Source organism: Canis lupus, chromosome 33 (assembly GCF_048164855.1).
Source record: "Canis lupus baileyi chromosome 33, mCanLup2.hap1, whole genome shotgun sequence".
In the NCBI taxonomy this organism is placed as follows: domain Eukaryota; kingdom Metazoa; phylum Chordata; class Mammalia; order Carnivora; family Canidae; genus Canis; species Canis lupus.
In genome coordinates this window covers 720,085-742,150 of record NC_132870.1, presented here as the reverse complement: position 1 = coordinate 742,150, position 22,066 = coordinate 720,085, and the positions used below count along the sequence as shown (strand labels likewise).

Below are 22,066 nucleotides of genomic sequence, written 5' to 3'. Positions count from 1 at the left end.
ACCTCTAAAGGTATGCAAAACCTAAAGTTTGCCCTTTAGGCTGAAGTTCCAGGACTAGCAAGTAGGTTTCTTTCATAAAAAGATGAGGAATGTATTTCAGTCTGGTCTATACAGTGTCCTGGGATTGGTACCTGCCAAGAATCCTGACTGTTACAGTCCCAAGAGACCCAGGAATGCCAGTGCTCCTAGCCACCAGAGCCAAGTGATTAGAGGGTATTCCCTGAGGTGACAGCTGCTGAAACCAGGTACCAGATATAAAAACTGGGGCACCAGACATGTATCAGAACTCCCCTCTGAGGGATGATGGCACTCTAGCGTGTGGCAGAGGGAGAGCATAAAAGATAGTGCCTATCTTCTGAAGTGTCAGGGGAGGTTTTATCCTTCAGATGTGTGTGTGATAGAAGCCTGCCCCTTAGGCTGCAACTATGACAAAAAAATAACAAGCCTTTCTCACAGAAAGACTGAGTTCCTGGATCTATTGCCTCTTGCTGTGTTAGTTCTTGGGGCAGAAGCTGGGAGTGGTAGCTACAAGAATTCTGTTGGTTACAGTCCCATGGAACCTAGGAACTGCTACCACCAAACCCAGGCAATGTAGAGGTGTCCCCTGGCAGCAACCGCAAAAATCAGAGCACCAGAGAATGGTGTAAGCTCCTTTCTGGACGATACTGGCAAGCTGGAGCAAGGCAGGAGAGCACAGAGAGGTGCTTTGTGCTGGTATTCTGGGGGAGGGGCCTGCTTTCTGCTCTCTGACTCTCAGGCACCCTTGCCCTAGTTCAGAAGTACACCTGCAGAGGGATCCCTGGGTGGCGCAGCGGTTTAGCGCCTGCCTTTGGCCCAGGGCGCAATCCAGGAGACCCGGGATCAAATCCCACGTCGGGCTCCCGGTGCATGGAGCCTGCTTCTCCCTCTGCCTATGTCTCTGATTCTCTCTCTCTCTCTGTGTGACTATCATAAATAAATTAAAAAATTAAAAAACAAAAAACAGTACCTCTGTTTTGAGGCCCCCTTATGTGTGCCAAACCAGAAGCTCAGGCCAAAGCCCCTGGACAAACAGGTATCTTTCTCAGAAAGACTAGAGGTGCTATCTGCGCACTGTCTCAGGAGTCTTCACAATGTTCCAGGAACCATTTTATGTACTGGGGATAGATGAATGAACAAAATAAACATCTTGCCGTTGTTAAACTTACATTCCTGTGGCAGGAGGCAATCAAATAAAAATAATCAAATAATATGAGTATGTTAGAATATAGTAAGTACTACTATTTTCTGAAAAGTATTACAAAGGAAATTGGAGTGTATATAGTTTGTAATTTAAATTGAATGATTAGAGAGTTAAGATGCCAGAGTCGTAGGACCTTATGCTTGCCTCTCCTCAAATACAGCTAGATAAATGTGAAATCGTTCAGAACACCAGGAAATCTATCTGAGGACTAAGAGAACAAACTGTACAACTAAAGAGAGAAAACGGCCACATTGTGGAAGGTAGGAGATACAGATATGTGATTTGGGGGAGAAAAGAACAGCCAGTGCTACAGAAGGGAAGGAGTCCTGATCAGGGAGAGAGGAGAGAAAGAGAGAATAGAGTACAGTGCATTACACAAGAAAAACACTTCCTAAAACCACTGATGTGGAAAACAAGAGGGGTTGGTTATTCCAAGTTTTCACACATGGCTGAGCTCAAAGACTAAAGGCGAAGCCTGGCAGGTACGGAGGTGCTCCTGTGAAGAAACAGGACGGAGGCCTGGAAAATACAGCGTGGTCTGAAGATCCCCTGGGTCACATTAGGAGAGATGGTTCCCTCTTCTTGCAGTGCATTTTGGAAAGGTTCCACTGCCTCTGCTCGGAACAGAGCTGGTGGGTGCCTGCTGAGGGCTGCTAACGGAGACATCAGCTTTTTGCTACTCTTTGCCATGAACTCCAAGCCAGTCCTCATTGGTGCAACTGCCCTTCTGGGACAAACTGGCATCAGCCATAGCACTGTGACACCTACCCCCAGAGGATCATTGCTGAAATATAAGGTCCCTGAAATTTGGAATTTCGAAAACCCGCTGGAGGGCCTGAGATAAAACCCAGGAACACAGTGCCACTGGGTGGGTAGATGGCTTAGATACAGAGTGAAAGGAGGGCTCTGAGAGAAGCCTGGGACAAACAAGGGGGAGGTTATTCACTCTTCTGTGAGGGCTTCTTCAACAGCAGAGGGTGCAAACTCTCCTCTCTGAGGAGGAGGGAGTGGGCTGATGCCATTTCCTCCTGCCCAGCTGCACAGACAGACTTCACCGCCCCACAGCGGAGGTTTGCACCACTTACACCAAGCCTTGCCCCCTTGGGCTCTGCAGGGACTTTTTTTTTTTTTAATTTTTTAATTTATTTATGATAGTCACACACAGAGAGAGAGAGAGAGGCAGAGACATAGGCAGAGGGAGAAGCAGGCTCCATGCACCGGGAGCCCGACGTGGGACTCGATCCCGGGTCTCCAGGATCGCACCCTGGGCCAAAAGCAGATGCCAAACCGCTGCGCCACCCAGGGATCCCTCTGCAGGTACTTCTGAACTAGGGCAAGGGTGCCTGAGAGTCAGAGAGCAGAAAGCGGGCCCCTCCCCCAGAATACCAGCACAAAACACCCACACACACCAAGTGTACTGACCATAGAGTACTGCAAAGCTTAAGTTTTAGGGGAAATAGGATTTAGTCTTTTTTTTTTTCCTTTTCTTCTAGTTTTATTATTTTTTTATTTTTGTATATTTTTTATTGGAGTTCGATTTGCCAACATATAGCATAACACCCAGTGCTCATCCCGTCAAGCACCCCCCTCAGTGCCCATCACCCAGTCACCCCAACCCCGCCCACCCCCCCTTTCCACCACCCCTTGTACGTTTCCCAGACTTCGGTGTCTCTCATGTTCTGTCACCCTTTCTGATATTTCCCACTCATTTTTTTCTCCTTTCCCCTTTATTCCCTTGCACTATTTTTTATATTCTCCAAATGAATGAGACCATATACATTTGTCCTTCTCCGAATGACTTATTTCACTCAGCATAATACTCTCCAGTACCATCTACGGTGAAGCAAATGCTGGGTATTTGTATACATATACCACAGCTTCTTTATCCATTCATCTTTTGATGGACACCGAGGCTCCTTCCACAGTTTGGCTATTATGGACATTGTTGCTATAAACATTGGGGTGCAGGTGTCCTGCCATTTCACTGCATGTTTCTTTGGGGTAAATCCCCAGCAGTGCAATTGCTGGTCCTAGAGTAGCTCTATTTTTAACTCTTTGAGGAACCTCTGCACTGTTTTCCAGAGTGGCTGTACCAGTTCACATTCCCAGCGACAGTGCAAGAGGGTTCCCCTTTCTCCACATCCTCTCCAACATTTGTTTCCTGTCTTGTTAATTTCCCCCATTCTCACTGTCGTGAGGTGATATCTCATTGTGGTTTTGATTTGTATTTCCCTGATGGCAAGGGATGCGGAGCATTATCTCATGTGCGTGTTGGCCATGTCTATGTCTTCCTCTCTGAAATTTCTGTTCATGTCTTTTGCCCATTTCATGATTGGCTTGTTTCTCTGCTATTGAGTTTAAGAAGTTTTTTAAACATTTTTTAAATTTATTTTTTATTGGTGTTCAATTTGCCAACATATAGTATAACACGAAGTGCTAATCCCATCAAGTGCCCCCTCAGTGCCCGTCACCCAGTCACCCCCACCCCCCGCCCACCTCCCTTTCTACCACCCCTTGTTCGTTTCCCAGTTAGGAGTCTCTCATGTTCTGTCTCCCTTTCTGATATTTCCCACTCATTTATCTCCTTTCCCCTTTATTCCCTTCACTGTTTTTTATATTCCCCAAATGAATGAGACCATATAATGTTTGTCCTTCTCCGATTGACTTATTATTTCACTCAGCATAATACTAAGAGTTCTTTATAGATCTTGGATACTAGCCCTTTGTCTGATAGGTCACTTGCAAATATCTTCTCCCATTCTGTAGGCTGTCTTTTAGTTTTGTTGACTTTTTTTTTTTTTTTTTTTTGCTGTGCAGAAGCTTTTTATCTTAAGTCCCAATAGTTCATTTTTGCTTTTGTTTCCTTTGCCTTCCTAGATGTATCTTGCAAGAGGTTGCTGTAGCCAAGTTCAAAAAGGGTGTTGCCTGTGTTCTCCTCTAGGATTTTGAAGGATTCTTGTCTCACATTTAGATCTTTCCACCACCCATTTATCTAAAACCCATTTTAGATAAACCCATTTTGAGTTTATCTTTGTGTATGGTGTAAGAGAATGGTCTAGTTTCATTCTTCTGCACGTGGCTGTCCAATTTTCCCAGCACCATTTATTGAAGAGACTATCCTTTTTCCAGTGGATAATCTTTCCTGCTTTGTCAAATATTAGTTGACCATAGAATTGAGGGGCCATTTCTGGGTTCTCTATTCTGTTCCATTGATCTATAATGTCTGTTTTTGTGTCAGTACTACACTGTCTTGATGATCACAGCTTTGTAGTACAACTTGAAATCCGGCATTGTGAGGCCTCTGGCTCTAGTTTTCTTTTTTCAATATTCCTCTGGCTATTCGGGGTCTTTTCTGATTCCATACAAATCTTAAGATGAGTTGTTCCAACTCTCTGAAGAAAGTCCATGGTATTTTGATAGAGATTGCATTAAATGTGTAAATTGCCCCGGGTAGCATTGACATTCTTCCAATCCATGAGCATGGAATATTTTTCCATCTCTTTGTGTCTTCCTCAATTTCTTTCAGAAGTGTTCTATAGTTTTTAGGGTATAGATCCTTTACCTCTTTGGTTAGGTTTATTCTTAGGTATCTTATGCTTTGGGGTGCAACTGTAAATGGGATTGACTCCTTAATTTCTCTTTCTTCAGTCTCATTGTTAGTATATACAAATGCCACTGATTTCTGGGCATTGGTTGTGTATCCTGCCATACTGCCGAATTGCTGTGTGAGTTCTAGTAATCTTGAGGTGGTGTCTTTTGGTTTTCTTTTCTTTTTTTTTTTATTATAGTCACAGAGAGAGAGAGAGAGAGAGAGGCAGAGACATAGGCAGAGGGAGAAGCAGGCTCCATGCACCGGGAGCACGATGTGGGACTCGCTCCCGGGTCTCCAGGATCGCGCCCTGGGCCAAAGGCAGGCGCCAAACCGCTGTGCCACCCAGGGATCCCCTCTTTTCGGTTTTCTATGTACAGTATCACGTCATCTGCAAGGAGGGAGAGTTTGACTTCTTCTTTGCCAATTTGAATGCCTTTTCTTTCTTTTTGTTGTCTGATTGCTGGAGCTAGGACTTCCAGTACTATGTTGAATAGCTGTGGTGAGAGTGGACATCCCTGTCGTGTTCCTGACCTTAGGGGAAAGGCTCCCAGTGTTCCCCATTGAGAATGATATTTGCTGTGGGCTTTTTGTAGATGGCTTTTAAGATGCTGAGGAATGTTCCTTCTATCCCTCCACTCTGAAGAGTTTTGATCAGGAATGGATGCTATATATTGTCAAATGTTTTCTCTGCATCTATTGAGAGGATCATGTGGTTCTTGTTTTTTCTCTTGTTGATATGATCTAACATGTTGATTGTTTTACAAGTGTTGAACCAGCCTTGCGTCCCGGGGATAAATCCCACTTGGTCATGGTGAATAATCTTAATGTACTGTTGGATACTATTGGCTACTATCTTGGTGAGAATTTTTGCATCTGTGTTCATCAGGGATATTGGTCTATAATTATCCTTTTTGGTGGGGTCTTTGGTTTCAGAATTAGGATGATGCTGGCCTCATAAAACGGTTTGGAAGTATTCCATCCCTTTCTATCTTTCAGAACAGCTTTAGTAGAATAGGTATTGTTTCTTCTTTAGATGTTTGATAGAATTCCCCTGGGAAGCCATCTGGCCCTGGACTCTTGTGTCTTGGGAGGTTTTTGATGACTGCTTCAATTTCCTCCCTGGTTATTGGCCTGTTCAGGTTTTCTATTTCTTCCTGTTCCAGTTTTGGTAGTTTGTGGCTTTCCAGGAATGCGTCCATTTCTTCTAGATTGCTTAATTTATTGGTGTATAGCCGTTCATCATATGTTTTTAAAATCGTTTGTATTTCCTTGGTGTTGGTAGTGATCTCTCCTTTCTCTTTTTTTTTTTAAAGCTTTATTTTTTTTATATATTTTTTAATTTTTTTTATTTATTTATGATAGTCACAGAGAGAGAGAGAGAGGCAGAGACACAGGCAGAGGGAGAAGCAGGCTCCATGCACCGGGAGCCCGACGTGGGATTCGATCCCGGGTCTCCAGGATCGCGCCCTGGGCCAAAGGCAGGCGCCAAACCGCTGCGCCACCCAGGGATCCCTGATCTCTCCTTTCTCATTCATGATTTTATTAATTTGAGTCTTCTCTCTCTTCTTTCTAATAAGGCTGGCTAATGGTTTATCTATCTTATTAATTCTTTCAAAGAACCAACTCCTGGTTCTGTTGATCTGTTCCACAGTTCTTCTGGTCTCGATTTCGTTGAGTTCTGCTCGAATCTTTATTAACTCCCTTCTTCTCTTGGGTGTAGGATCTATTTGCTGTTTTTTCTCTAGCTCCTTTATGTGTAAGGTTAGCTTTTGTATTTGAGTTCTTTCCAGTTTTTGAATGGATGCTTGTATTGTGATGTATTTCCCCCTTAGGACTGCTTTTGCTGCATCCCAAAGATTTTGAATGGTTGTATCTTCATTCTCATTAGTTTCCATGAATCTTTTTAATTCTTCCTTAATTTCCTGGTTGACCCTTTCATCTTTTAGCAGGATGGTCCTTAACCTCCACGTGTTTGAGGTCCTTCCAAACTTCTTGTTGTGATTTAGTTCTAATTTCAAGGCATTATGGTCTGAGAATATGCAGGGGACGATCCCAATCTTTTGGTATCGGTTCAGACCCGATTTGTGACCCAATATGTGGTCTATTCTGGAGAAAGTTCCATGTGCACTTGAGAAGAATGTGTATTCAGTTGAGTTTGGATGTAAAGCTCTGTAGATATCTGTGAAATCCATCTGGTCCAGTGTATCATTTAAAGCTCTCGTTTCTTTGGAGATGTTGTGCTTAGAAGACCTATCGAGGGTAGAAAGAGCTAGATTGAAGTCACCAAGTATAAGTATATTATTATCTAAGTATTTCTTCACTTTGGTTAATAATTGATTTATATATTTGGCAGCTCCCACATTCGGGGCATATATATTGAGGATTGTTAAGTCCTCTTGTTGGATAGATCCTTTAAGTATGAGATAGTGTCCCTCTTCATCTCTCACTACAGTCTTCGGGGTAAATTTTAGTTTATCTGATATAAGGATGGCTACCCCTGCTTTCTTTTGAGGACCATTCGAATGGCAAATGGTTCTCCAACCTTTTATTTTCAGGCTGTAGGTGTCCTTCTGTCTAAAATGAGTCTCTTGTAGACAGCAAATAGATGGGTCCTGCTTTTTTATCCAGTCTGAAACCCTTTGCCTTTTGATGGGGTCATTAAGCCCGTTCACATTCAGAGTTACTATTGAGAGATATGAGTTTAGTGTCATCATGATATCTATTCAGTCCTTGTTTTTGTGGATTGTTGCACTGAACTTCTTCTTAAAGGTGAATTTGAAGAGTCCCCCTTAAAATTTCTTGCAGAGCTGGTTTGGAGGTCACATATTCTTTTAGTTGCTGCCTGTCTTGGAAGCTCTTTATCTCTCCTTCCATTTTGAATGAGAGCCTTGCTGGATAAAGTATTCTTGGTTGCATGTTCTTCTCATTTAGGACCCTGAATATATCCTGCCAACCCTTTCTGGCCTGCCAGGTCTCTGTGGAGAGGTCTGCTGTTGCCCTAATACTCCTCCCCATAAAAGTCAGGGATTTCCTGTCTCTTGCTGCTTTAAGGATCTTCTCTTTATCTTTGGAATTTGCAAGCTTCACTATTAAATGTCGAGGTGTTGAACGGTTTTTATTGATTTTAGGGGGGGATCTCTCTATTTCCTGGATCTGAATGCCTGTTTCCCTTCCCAGATTAGGAAAGTTTTCCGCTAGAATTTGTTCAAATACATATTCTGGCCCTCTGGCCCTTTCGGCACCCTTGGGAACACCAATTAAACGTAGGTTTTTCTTCCTTAGGCTGTCTAAGTTTATTTTATTAAACTAAGTTTATTTTTAAACTTAATTTTTATTAAATTATAATTTTTATTAAATTTAGTTTATTTCCCTTAATCTATCTTCATGGTCTTTTAATTGTCTCTTTTTTCCTCAGTTTCCCTCTTTGCTATCAACTTGTCTTCTATGTCACTCACTCGTTCTTCCACCTCGTTAACCCTCGTCGTTAGGACTTCTAGTTTGGATTGCATCTCATTCAATTGATTTTTAATTTCTGCCTGATTAGCTCTAAATTCTGCAGTCATGAAGTCTGAGTCCTTTATGCTTTTTTCTAGAGCCACCAGTAGCTGTATAATAGTGCTTCTGAATTGGCTTTCTGACATTGAATTGTAATCCAGATTTTGTAACTCTGTGGGAGAGAGGACTGTTTCTGGTTCTTTCTTTTGAGGTGAGGTTTTCCTTCTAGTCATTTTGCTCAGTGCAGAGTGGCCAAAAGCAAGTTGTATTGGGAAAAGGAGAAAAAGAGAGGAGAGAAAGAAGGAAAGAAAAGAGAAAGAGAAAACAAAGGAAGAAAAAAAACGAAAAAAAAAAGAAAAAGAGAAAGAAAAAGAAAGAAAGGAGAAAAAAGGGGGGTGGGGGAAGGAAAAAAATCAAAAAGCAAAACAAAACAAAACAAAACAAAACAAGAACCACGGGGGAGTATCTCTGATTCTGTGTACTTTAAGTTCCTTGACTTCCCCTGGAACTTGTCTGTCTAGCTGGTCTTCTGGGGGAGGGGCCTGTTGTGCTGATTTTCAGGTGTTAGCACTTGGGGGAGCTGCTGTGCCCCTGCCTGGTGCAGGGCTCAGTGGGGGTTGTTTACCCCGTGAGGCCCCAGGAGCAACAGCCCTAGTGGCGGGGCCAGCTCTGCAGCCCTGGATTCAGCTCCGGCAGGAACTCCGGAGGTCTCCGTCTGCAGGGCCTGGAGGCTCCGGGGCGGGGCCGCTGATCTGCTCAGCTCGGGGCAAGAGCGTCCTTGCGGTCCTGGGCCCTCCGCGCCTCTGCCTGTTCCGGGGTAGGCCGGATCCTGGGCTGTGTCCCGGCGCCCTGTGCTCCGGGGCCTGCGCTGTTGGATTCGCGCTCTCGGGCCGCGCAGCCCCCTCCGCGGAGCCGCCGCCTGAGCCCCTCCGAGCTGCTCCGAGTCCCGCCGGGTCCCGCCGTGCGCGCTGCAGCCCTTAGGGAGCTCGGCGCACTCTCCTGGGGGCGCAGTTGCTCTGTTACTGTCCCAGGGAACCCGAGGCCATCCTCGCCTTTCTGGGTCCTGCTCCAAGTCCCTGCGAGCCCCTTTCCTCCTGGGAAGGTTGGTGCAGCTCCCGCTTCTCCGGGGACGGGGCTCTCCTGTCCTGGGGACACTCGCCCTGACCTCAGCCCGGCTCCTCGCGGGGCCCCTCCCCCTTGGAGGCCTTTGTTTCTTTATTTCTTTTTTCCCCGTCTTCTTACCTTGATAGAAGCACAAACTCTTCTCACTGTAGCATTCCAGGTGTTTTCTCTTTAATTCTCAGGCCGAATTCATAGATTTTCAGGATAATTTGAAGGTTTTCTAGGCAATTTGGTGGAGACAGGTGATTTGGAGACCCTACTCTTCCGCCATCTTGCCTCTCCTCCCCCGTCTTGGGAGGTTTTTGATGACTGTTTCAATTTCCTCCTTGGTTATTGGCCTGTTCAGGTTTTCTATTTCTTCCTGTTCCAGTTTTGGTAGTTTGTGGTTTTCCAGAAATGCATCCATTTCTTCTAGATTGTTCTAATTTATTGGTGTATAGCTGCTCATAATGTTTTTAAAATCGTTTGTATTTCCTTGGTATTGGTTATGATCTTTTCTTTCTCATTCGTGATTTTATTGAGTCTTTTTTCTTTTTAATAAGACTGGCTAGGGGTTCATCTATCTTATTAATTCTTTCAAAGAACCAGCTCCTGGTTTTGTTGATCTATTCTACAGTCCTTCTGGTCTGTATTTCATTTAGTTTTGCTCAAATCTTTATTAACTCTCTCCTTCTACTTGGTGTAGGTTTTATTTGCTGTTCTTTTTCCAGTTCCTTTAGGTGCAAGGTTAGCTTGTGTATTTGAGTTTTTTCCAATTTTCTGAGGGAGACTTATATTGTGATGTATTTCCCTCTTAGGACTGCTTTTGCTGTATCCCGAAGATTTTGAACGTTTGTATCTTCATTCTCGTTAGTTTCCATGAATCTTTTTAATTCTTCTCTAATGTCCTGGTTGACCCTTTCATCTTTTAGCAGGATGCTCTTTAACCTCCACATGTTTGAGTGTCTTCCAAATTTCTTGTGATTGAGTTCAAGTTTCAAAGCATTATGGTCTGAAAATATGCAGTGGACAATCCCAAACTCTTGGTATCAGTTGAGACCTGATTTGTGACCCAGTATGTGGTCTATTCTGGAGAAAGTTCCATGTGCACTTGAGAAGAATGTGTATTCAGTGGCATTTGGATGTAAAGTTCTGTAAATATCTGTGAAATCCATCTGGTCCAGTGTATCATTTAAAGGTCTTGTTTCTTTGGAGATGTTGTGCTTAGAAGATCCGTCATTTACAGAAAGTGCCGTGTTGAAGTCTCCCAGTATTAGTGTATTATCATCTAAGTATGTCTTTACTTTGGTTATTAATTGATTGATATACTTGGCAGCTCCCACATTAGGGGCATAAATATTCATTATTGTTAGGTCCTCTTGTTGGATAGATCCTTTAAGTATGATGTAGTGTCCCTCTTCGTCTCTTACTACAGTCTTTGGGATAAACTTTAATTTATCTGATATGAGGACTGCTATCCCTGCTTTCTTTTGAGGACCATTTGAATGGTAAACGGTTCTCCAACCTTTCATTTTCAGGCCATAGGTGTCCTTAGGTCTAAGCCCAGGGGCAGCCTGGGTGGCTCAGCGGTTTAGCGCCACCTTTAGCTCAGGGCCTGATCCTGGAAACCCGGGATCAAGTCCCACGTTGGGCTCCCTGCATGGGGCCTGCTGCTCCCTCTGCCTGAGTCTCTGCCTCTGTCTCTCTCATGAATAAATAAATGAAACCTTAAAAAAAAGAGAAAGAAATATATGGGTCTTGCTTTTTTATCCAGTCTGAAACCCTGTGTTTTTTGATGGGATCATTAAGCCCATTCACGTTCAGAGTTACTATGAAAGATATGAATGTAGTGTCATCATAATACCTATTCAGTCCCTTTTTTTGTGGATTATTTCTTTGGACTTCCTCTTTCTTTTAAGAATCCCCCTTAATATTTCTTGAAGAGCTGGTTTGGTGGTCACATATTCTTTTAGTTTCTGCCTATCTTGGAAGCTCTTTATCTCTCCTTCTATTCTGAATGAGAGCCTTGCTGGATAAAGTATTCTTGGCTGTATGTTCTTCTCATCTAGGACTCTGAAATATATCCTGCCAGTCCTTTCTGGCCTGCTAGGTCTCTGTGGAGTGGTCTGCTGTTAATCTAATATTTCTCCCCATATAAATTAGGGATCTCTTGTCTCTTGCTGCTTTAATAAGGATTTTCTATTTATTTTGGAATTTGCAGGTTTCAATATTAAATGTCGAGGTGTTAATAAACTAGACCACTCTCTTTCACCATACACAAAGATAAACTCAAAATGGATGAAAGATCTAAATGTGAGAAAAGATTCCATCAAAATCCTAGAGGAGAACACAGGCAACACCCTTTTTGAACTTGGCCACAGTAACTCCTTGCAAGATACATCCATGAAGGCAAAAGAAACAAAAGCAAAAATGAACTATTGGGACTTCATCAAGATAAGAAGCTTTTGCACAGCAAAGGATACAGTCAACAAAACCAAAAGACAACCTACAGAATGGGAGAAGATATTTGCAAATGACATATCAGATAAAGGGCTAGTTTCCAAGATCTATAAAGAACTTATTAAACTCAACACCAAAGAAACAAACAATCCAATCATGAAATGGGCAAAAGACATGAACAGAAATCTCACAGAGGAAGACATAGACATGGCCAACATGCACATGAGAAAATGCTCTGCATCACTTGCCATCAGGGAAATACAAATCAAAACCACAGTGAGATACCACTTCACACCAGTGAGAATGGGGCAAATTAACAAGGCAGGAAACCACAAATGTTGGAGAGGATGCGGAGAAAAGGGAACCCTCCTGCACTGTTGGTGGGAATGTGAACTGGTGCAGCCACTCTGGAAAACTGTGTGGAGGTTCCTCAAAGAGTTAAAAATAGACCTGCCCTACGACCCAGCAATTGCACTGCTGGGGATTTACCCCGAAGATACAGATGCAATGAAACGCCGGAACACCTGCACCCTGATGTTTATAGCAGCAATGTCCACAATAGCCAAACTGTGGAAGGAGCCTCGGTGTCCATCGAAAGATGAATGGATAAAGAAGCTGTGGTTTATGTATACAATGGAATATTCCTCGGCCATTAGAAATGACAAATACCCACCATTTGCTTCGACGTGGATGGAACTGGAGGGTATTATATGTTGAGTGAAATAAGTCAATCGGAGAAGGACAAACATTATATGGTCTCATTCAGGGATCCCTGGGTGGCGCAGCAGTTTAGCGCCTGCCTTTGGCCCAGGGCGCGATCCTGGAGACCTGGGATCGAATCCCACATCGGGCTCCTGGTGCATGGAGCCTGCTTCTCCCTCTGCCTATGTCTCTGCCTCTCTCTCTCTCTGTGACTATCATAAATAAATAAAAATTAAAAAAAATATATATGGTCTCATTCTTTTGGGGAATATAGATAATAGTGAAAGGGAATAGAGGGGAAGGGAGAAGAAATGGGTAAGAAATATCAGAAAGGGAGATACAAACTTTAATTTATCTGATTAAATAAGTCTTCCATGTGGAAGACTCCTAACTCTGGGAAACGAACTAGGGGTGATAGAAGGGGAGCAGGGCGGGGGGTGGGGGTGACTGGGTGGCGGGAACTGAGGGGGGCACTTGATGGGGTGAGCACTGGGTGTTGTTCTGTATGTTGGCAAATTAACACCAATAAAAAATAAATTTATTATTAAAAAAATAAAAAATAAATAAATGTCGAGGTGTTGAATGGTTTTTATTGATTTTAAGGGAGGACCTCTCTATCTCCTGGATCTGAATGCCTGTTTCCCTCCCCAAATTAGGGAAGTTCTTAGCTATGATTTTGTTCAAATATGCTCTCTGATCCTCTGTCCCTCTTGGTGCCCTCTGGAACCCCAATTAAACATAGATTTTTCCTTCTGAGGCTGTGATTTATTTCCCTTAATCTCTCCTCATGGTCTCTTAATTGTTTTTCTTTTTCCTCAGCTTCCTTCCTTGCCATCAACTTGTCTTCTATGTCACTCACTCTTTCTTCTATCTCATCCACCCTCATTGTTAGGACCTCTAGTTTGGATTGCATCTCATTTAATTGATTTTTAATTTCGGCCTTAGATCTAAATTCTGCAGTCTTGAAGTCTCCTGAATCCTTTATGCTTTTTTCCAGAGCCACTAGTAGCTTTATAATTGTGCTTCTGAATTGGCTTTCTGACATCCAATTGTAATCCAAATTCTGTAACTCTGTGGCAGAGAGTACTGTTTCTGATTCTTTCTTTTGTGGTGAGTTCTTTCTAGTCATTTTGCTCAGTGCAGAGTGGCTAAAAACGAGTTGTACTGGAAAAAGGAAGGAAAAAAAAAGGTATCCTCTGGTTCTATATACTGTAAATCCTTCAATTTCCCCTGGAGCTTTCCAGTGCTGCTGCTCGGTCAAGAACTTGCTCTTCCCCTGTTCTTCCAGCTGATCTTCTGGGGGAGGAGCCTGCTGTGCTGATTCTCAGGGGTGTGTACCTGGGGGAGCTGCCCTGCCCCCTGCCAGGTGCACAGCTCAGTGGGAGCTGTTTATCCTGTGTGACCCCTGTTCCCTGGTGGCCTATGCACCAGGAGGCCTATGCACCAGGTGACACCAGGAGGAACACTGGCAGCTGCCAGCTCTTCAGCTCTAGAGTCAGTTCCTGCAGTAACTACCATACCTCCCAGTCCACACTGGCCTAGATGCTCCCAGGGCGGGGTTCGCTGACCTGCACAGCCCGGCGGCAGAAGTGTCCTCACTGTCCTGTGCCCTCCCTTCCTCTGTCTGTCCCAGGGGAATCACGCAGGATTCTGGGCTGTGTTCCCCAGCGCCCTGGAATCCGGGGCCTGTGCTGCTGGAATTGCGCTCCCAGGGCGGAGGCTCTGAGGGCGGCAGGGCGCAGCCCAGAGCTGCCGCCTGAGCTTCTCCGGAGGCCTCAAGGCCTCGCCGCGCGTGTCCCAGCCCTTTACCCAGCTTGGCCTGCAGTCTATGATCTATGGTGTGCTCTCCCCCGGGCGCACTTCCTCTGTTAGTGACTCCAGGAGACTGGAGGCTCCACTGACCCTCCTGCAATTCTGTCCAATTTCCCTGCTGAGCACCTTTCTGTCCGGGAATTTTTAAAGTTCCTGCTTCTCCGGAAGGGGACTGGGCTTTCCTGTCCCGGGAGGCTTTCACCGCCGGGCCTTTGACTGGCTCCTCACGGGGGCCCCTCCCCGACTGGATTCTTTTTTATTTTTTTCTCCCCTGCCTTCCTACCTTGTTAGAAGCGCAAACTCTTCTCTCTGTAGCGTTCCAGCTGTTATCTCTTTAAATCTCAGGTCAAATTCGTAGGTATTCAGGATGATTTGAAAGTTATCTAGGTAAGCTGGTGGGACAGGTGACTTGAGGACCCTACTCCTCCTCCATCTTGCCCCATACCCCCACCCCCCAGATTTATTCTCTTTTAAGAAGCTGACCAAAACACACCTACTTAAAATTCATCACATACTGGACAAGATCCAAACACACCCTACTTCAGGCAAGGTAAAACTCTGCAAAGGCCTGACCTTTGGGAAAGAGCAGCTAACCCATAATAGCAGAGTGCACACAGCATACACCAGAAACACGATCTGAAACACCAGGCACTGGATAGTATAGGACCTCTTAATATAAGCCATTACTTTCAGGAGCACTAATAGGCTTTCTTAACACACAGAAGACAGAAGCCTAGAAAAAATACCAAGATGGAGAATTCACCCCAAAAGAAAAAGCAAAAAGAGACCTTGGTCAGAGATCTAATCAAAACAGATACAGTAATACGCCTGAACTAGAATTTGAAACAACAATCCTAAGGATACTAGCTGAGCTTAAGGAAAGCACAGAAGACATTAGGGAGTCCCTTAGCAAAGAGATAAAAACCCTAAAATTAGGTTAAAATTAAAAAATCCTATAACCAACATGCAAAACTGACTGGATGTAATGACCCCAAGGGTAGAAGGAGCAAAGTATATTAAGTGATATAGAAGATAAAATTATGGAAGTATGGGCATCTGCCTTTGTCTCAGGTCATGATCTCAGGGTTCTGAGATCAAGCCCAGTGTTGGACTCCACGCTCTGTAGGGTCCATTTCCCTTCACCCCTCCCCCTGCTCATGCTCTCTTTTTCTCTCTCAGGTAAATAAATCTTTAAAAAAATTATGGAAAATAATGAAGCTGAAAAAAGAGGGAAAGAAAAATATTGGATCATGAGTATAAATTTAGGGAACTCAGAGACTTCATAAGGTGTAATAACATTCATATCATAGGAGTCCCAGAACAAGAGAGGGAAAAGGATGCAAAAGGTTTACGTGATCAAATTATGGCTGAAAACTTCCCTAATCTGGAAAAGAAACAGATATCCAAATCCAGAAGGCACAGAGCACTCTCATCAAAATCAATAAAGGCAGGCCAACACCAAGATATAGTATAGTAAAATTTTCAAAATATATAGATATAGAAAAAATCCTGAAAGCAGTAAGGGAAAAGAAAACCCTAACCTACAAGGGAAGACAAACAAGGTTAGCAGTGGAGCTCTCCAAATAAATTGGGAGGCCAGAACAAAGTGGCAGGTATTCAATGTGAATTCAAGTAGCAAGAAAAATATGCAGCCAAGAATACCTTATCCAGCAAGGCTGTTATTCAGAATAGAAGGAGAGATAAAGAGTTTCCGAGGAGTTCATGACCACTAAACCAGTCCTGCAAGAAATATTAAAGGGGACTCTGAGTCGGAAAGACCAAAAGCAACAAAGACTAGAAAGGAACAGAGAAAATCTCCAAAAACACTGACTTTACAGGTAATAAAATGGCACGAAATTCATATCACCAATAATCACTCTGAATGTAAATGGACTAAATGCTCTAATCAAAAGTTGTCAGAATGGATTAAAAAAAAAAAACAAAAAACAAGATCCATTTATGCTGCCTATCAGAGACTCATTTTAGACCTAAAGACACCTGTGGGTTGAAAGCAGGGGATAGAAAACCATTTCTCAAGCTAAAAGACATCAAAAGAAAGCTGGAGTAGCTATACATATATAAGACAAACTAGATTTTAAACCAAAAACTGTAACAAGAGACAAATAAGGGCAGTATATCATAATAAAGGGTTCTATCCAACAAAAAGATGTAACAATTATAAATATTTATGCCCTCAACTTGGGAGCACCAAAATATATAAATCCGTAAAAAAAACACAAACTCATTGATAATAAAACCGTAATAGTAGGGGACTTTAACACTCCACTTATAGCTGTGGACAGAAAAATCAACAAGAAAACAATGGTTCTGAATGAAACACTGGACAAGATGCACTTAACAGATATATTCAGACTATGTCATCTTAAAGCAACAATAGATACATTCTTCTGAGTAAACACGGAAACTTCTCCAGAATAGATCACATACTGGGTCACAAATCAGGCCTCAATTATAAAGTACAAAGAGACAGATCATGCCATGCACATTTTTAGACCACAATGCTATGAAAGTTGAGGTCACCACAAGAAAAATTTGTTGGAGACCACAAATACATGGAGTTAAAGAACATCCTACTAAAAAAATGAATAGGTTAACCAGGAAATTAAAGGAGAAATTTTAAAATGCATGGAAACAAATGAAAATGAAAACGTGACAGTCCAAAACCTTTGGGATGCAGCAAATGCAGTCCTAAGAGAGAAATATATTCCGAAATAGGCCTACCTCAAGAAGCAAGAAAAGTCTCAAATACACTTCCTAACCTTATATCTAAAGGAACTAGAAAAGGAACAGCAAACAAAGCTTAAAGCCAGCAGAAGACAGGAAATAATAAAGACCAAGAAGTAAATGACACAGGGGGAAAAAAAAGGCCAGTATAACAGATCAATCAAATCAGGAGCTTTTTCTTGGAAAGAATCAATAAAATTGATAACCCCTTGCCAGAATTATCAAAAAGAAAAGAGAAAGAACCCAAATAAATAAAACAATGAATGAAAGAGGAGAGGATCACAACCAATACCTCAGAAATGCTAACAATTTTAAGGAATATCATGAAAAATAGTATGCCAACAAATTGGACAAACTGGAAGAAATGGATAAGTTCCTAGAAACATAAACTACCAAAACTGAAACAGGAAGAAATAGAAAATTTGAACAGACCCATAACCTGCAAAGAAATTGAATAAATAATCAGCCTCCCAACAAAGTCCAGGGCCAGGTAGCTTGTCAGGGGAATTCTACAAACATTTAAAGAAGAGTTAATAGCTATTCTCCTCAAACTGTTCCAAACAGTAGAAATGTAAGGAAAAGTTGTAAATTCATTCCACGAGGCCAGCATTAGCTAGCTTTATTCCAAAACCAGACAAAGACCCCTGCTATCGAGGAGAATTACGTGCCATTATCTTGGATAAAAATGGATGCAAAAATTCTCAACAAGGTACTAGCAAACCGAATCCAACAGCACATTAGAAGAGTTATTCGCCACAACCAAGTAGGATTTATTCCTGGGCTAAAGGGTGTTTCAATATTCAAAAATCAATGTCATACACCACTTCAATAAAAGAAAGGATAAGAGACACCTGGGTGGTTCAGTCAGAATCTGACCCTTGATTTTATTAGTTCAGGTCATGATCTCAGGGTCATAAGATCAAGCCTCAAGTCAGGCTCCACTCTCAGTGTAGAGTCTGCTTGGATTCTTTGTCTCCCTCTCTTTTGCCCCTCTCCCTGCTCACGCACATTCTAAATAAATAAAATCATTTTTAAAAAGCATAAGAATATGATCCTCTCAATACATGCAGAAAAAGCTTTTGACAAAATGCAGCATCCATTGTTAAAAATCCTCAACAATGTAGGAATAGAAGGAACATAACCTCAACATCATGAAGGCTCTATATGAAATACCCACAGTTAATATCCTCAAATGGGGGAAAAACTGAGAGCTTATCCTTTATTTTTTTTAATTCAAATACTTTAAATAATAACAGTTTAAGTAATAAAAATAAAAAGTATAGAAGTGAATTACATGCTTTGTTGTATTTTATAATATTGGCTTAGGATCATGACAAAGGCAGAAGCCACGGAAGTTCATGTTAATCTATTTAATTCAGTGAAGATGAGCAAGCTCTGTATTTTTTTCTTTTTTTTTTAATTTTTATTTATTTATGATAGTCACAGAGAGAGAGAGAGAGGCGCAGAGACACAGGCAGAGGGAGAAGCAGGCTCCATGCACCGGGAGCCCGATGTGGGATTCGATCCCGGGTCTCCAGGATCGTGCCCTGGGCCAAAGGCAGGCGCCAAACCACTGCACCACCCAGGGATCCCTCTGTATTTTTTTCTTTGTGTATTTTTTTATTGGCGTTCAATTTGCCAACATATAGTATAACACCCAGTGCTCATCCCGCAAGTGCCCCCCTCAGTGCCCGTCACCCAGTCACCCGATCCCCCCGCCCACCTCCCTTTCCAGAGCTTGTCCTTTTAAGCCATGAACAAGACAGGGATGTCCTCTTTATTTTAACACAGTACTGGAAGTCCTAGCCTCAGCAATCAGACAACAAAAAGAAATAAGAGGCATCCAAATTGGCAAGGAAGAAAGAAAACTTTCACTATTCATAGACAACATAATACACTAGGTAGAAAATCCAGAAGACTCCACCAAAAAAATTGCTGGAACTGATATATAAATCCAGCAAAGTCACAAGATATAAAATCAATATACATAAATATGTTGCATTTCTATACACCAATAATGAAGCAGCATGAATAGAAATCAAGGAATTGATCCCATTCACTACTGCACCAAATACTATTAGATACCTAGGAATAAACTTAACTAAAGAGGTAAAAATGTCTGTACTCTGAAAACTACAGAAAACCTATGAAACGAATTGAAAGAGGATGCAAAGAAGTGGAAAAACAGTCCATGCTCATGCTCATGGATTGGAAGAACAATTGCTATTAAAATGTCTATACTACCCAAAGCAATCTACACATTTAATGCACACTCTATCAAAATACCACCAGCATTTTTCACAGTGCTAAAACAAGCAAGCAATCCTAAAATCTGTATGGAATCACAAAAGACCCTGTAGAATCAAAACAATCAAACTATATTACAAGTTGTAGTCATCAAGACAGTATGGTACAGGCACAAAAACAGACACACAGATCAGTGGAACAGAAAAGAAAACCCAGAAATGGACCCATAGAAGATAACCAATATTCAACAAGGAGGAAAGAATATCCAAAGGAAAAAAGAAAGTCTCTTCAACAAATCATGTTGGGGAAACTGGATAACTGTATGAAAAGAATGAAACTGGACCGCTTTCTAATATCATACACAAAAATAAATTCAAAATGGATGAAATACTTAGATGTGAGATAGGAATCAATCAAAATCCCAGAAAAGAACACAGGCAGCAACCTCTTTGGCCTTGAATGCAACAACTTCTAGGTAGGCATGTCTCCAAAGGCAAAGGAAACAAAGGCAAAAATGAACTATTGAGATTTCATTAACATAAGCCTTTTTACAGCAAAGGAAACAGTTGACAAAATAAAAAGCCAACCAACAAAATGGGAGGAGATTTTTGCAGATAAAGGGTTAATATCCAAAATCTATAAAGAACCTAACAAACTTAACACCCAACAAATAATCCAATCAAGCAATAGGCAGAAGACCTATAAATGGCCAACAGACACATGAAAAAATGTTCAACATCATTTGCCATCAGGGAAATACAAATCAAAACCACAATGAAATACCACTTCACACCAGTCAGAATGGCTAAAATGAACAAGTTGGAAAACAACAAATGTTGTTGAGGATGCAGAGAGAGGGAAACCCTCTTACACTGCTGGTGGGAATGCAAGCTGGTGCAGCCACTCTGGAAAACAGCATGGAGGTTCCTCAAAGAGTTAAAAATAGAGCTACCCTACAATCTAGCAATTTCACTACTAGGTATATACTCCCAAACTGCAAATGTAGTGATTTTGAAGGGGCATCTGCACCCCTGTTTTTATAAGCAGCAATGTTCACAATAGCCAAACTGTGGAAAGAGCCCAGTTATCCATCAACAGAAAAATGGATAAAGAAGATGTGGCATATATATACAATGGAATGTGAAAGAAGGAAGGAAGGAAGGAAGGAAGGAAGGAAGGAAGGAAGGAAGGAAGGAAGGAAGGAAGGAAGGAGAGAGAGAGAAAGAAAGAAAGAAAAGAAAGAAAAGAAAAAAGAAAAGAAAAAGAAAGAAAGAAAGAAAGAAAGAAAGAAAGAAAGAAAGGAAAGAAAAGAAAGAAAAGAAAGAAAGAAAGGAAAGAAAGGAAAGAAAGGAAAGAAAGGAAAGAAAGGAAGGAAGGAAGGAAGGAAGGAAGGAAGGAAGGAAGGAAGGAAGGAAGGAAGGAAAGAATAAATCTTGCCATTTGCAATGACATGGATGGAATCAGAGGGTATTTATGCTAAGCAAAATAAGTCAATCAGATAAAGAATTATCATACGATTTCACTAATTTTTGGAATTTAAGAAACAAAACAGAGGAGCATAAAGGAAGGAAGGGTAAAATAAAATAAAATCAGAGGAGGAGACAAACCATAAGAGACGTGACCACAGGAAACAAACTTGAGGGTTGCTGGAGGGAGTAAAGGAACAGGTGATGGGCATTAAGTAGGGCACATGATGTAAGGAGCACTGGGTATTATATACAACTGATCAATCACTGAACTCTACCTCTGAAACTAATACACTGTATGTTAATTAATTGAATTTAAATAAAAAAAAAAAGAACTTACAAACTCAACACCCAAAAAACAAATAATCCAGTTAAGAAATGAGCAGAAGACATGAACAGACATTTTTCCAAAGAAGACATACAGCTGGCTAACAGACATAAGAAAAAAAGTGCTCAACATCACTCATCAGAGAAATACAAATAAAAAAAACCAGGATGAGATACCACTTCACACCTGTCAGAACGGCTAAAATGAACAAGTCAGGAAACAACAGGTGTTGGTAAGGATGTGGAGAAAGGGGAACCCTCTTGCACTGTTGGTGGGAATGTAAACTGGTGCAGTAACTTTGGAAAATAGTATGGAGGTTCCTCTAAAAGTTAAAAATAGAACTATTCTACTACCCAGCAATTGCACTACTAGGTATTTACTGAAAGGATACAAAAATATTAATTTGAAGAGGTACATGCACCCCAATCTTTAATGCATTATCAACAATAGCCAAACTTGGGGATCCCTGGGTGGCTCAGTGGTTTGGCACCTGTCTTTGGCCCAGGGCACTATCCTCGGGCCCCAGGATCGAGTCCCACGTCGGGCTCCCGGCATGGGGTCTGTCTCTCCCTCTGTCTGTGTCTTTGCCTCTCTCTCTCTCTCTATGTCTATCATAATTAAATAAAATATTTAAAAAAATAGCCAAACTATGGAAAGAGCCCAAATGTCCATCGACTGATGATTGGATAAAGAAGTGGTACATATATGCAATGGAATATTAGCCGTCAAAAAGAATGAAATCTTGCCATTTTCCATGACTTAGAGCTACAATGTATTATATACTAAGCAAAATAAATCGGTCAGAGAGAGACAAATACCATATGATTTCACTCATGTATTTAAGAAACAAAATAGCTGAACATAGGCAAAGGGAAAAGAAAACAGAGGGAGGCAAA

At 41.9% G+C, this 22,066-nt stretch overlaps 1 protein-coding gene across 12 annotated transcripts in view; it reads right to left on the bottom strand.

Annotated features, from left to right (window-relative positions):
* The window catches only part of ART3 (ADP-ribosyltransferase 3 (inactive)), a 207,748-nt gene that overhangs the window by 38,109 nt on the left and 147,573 nt on the right, over positions 1 to 22,066 (bottom strand). The window contains exon 1 of one of the 12 annotated variants that reach the window (XM_072810523.1): positions 989 to 1,012. The exons of the other annotated variants lie outside the window; for them this stretch is intronic. The gene's annotated coding sequence lies outside the window, so the exon portion shown is untranslated. Of the gene's footprint in view, positions 1 to 988; positions 1,013 to 22,066 lie in introns of those variants that run through there. 12 annotated transcript variants of the gene reach the window in all.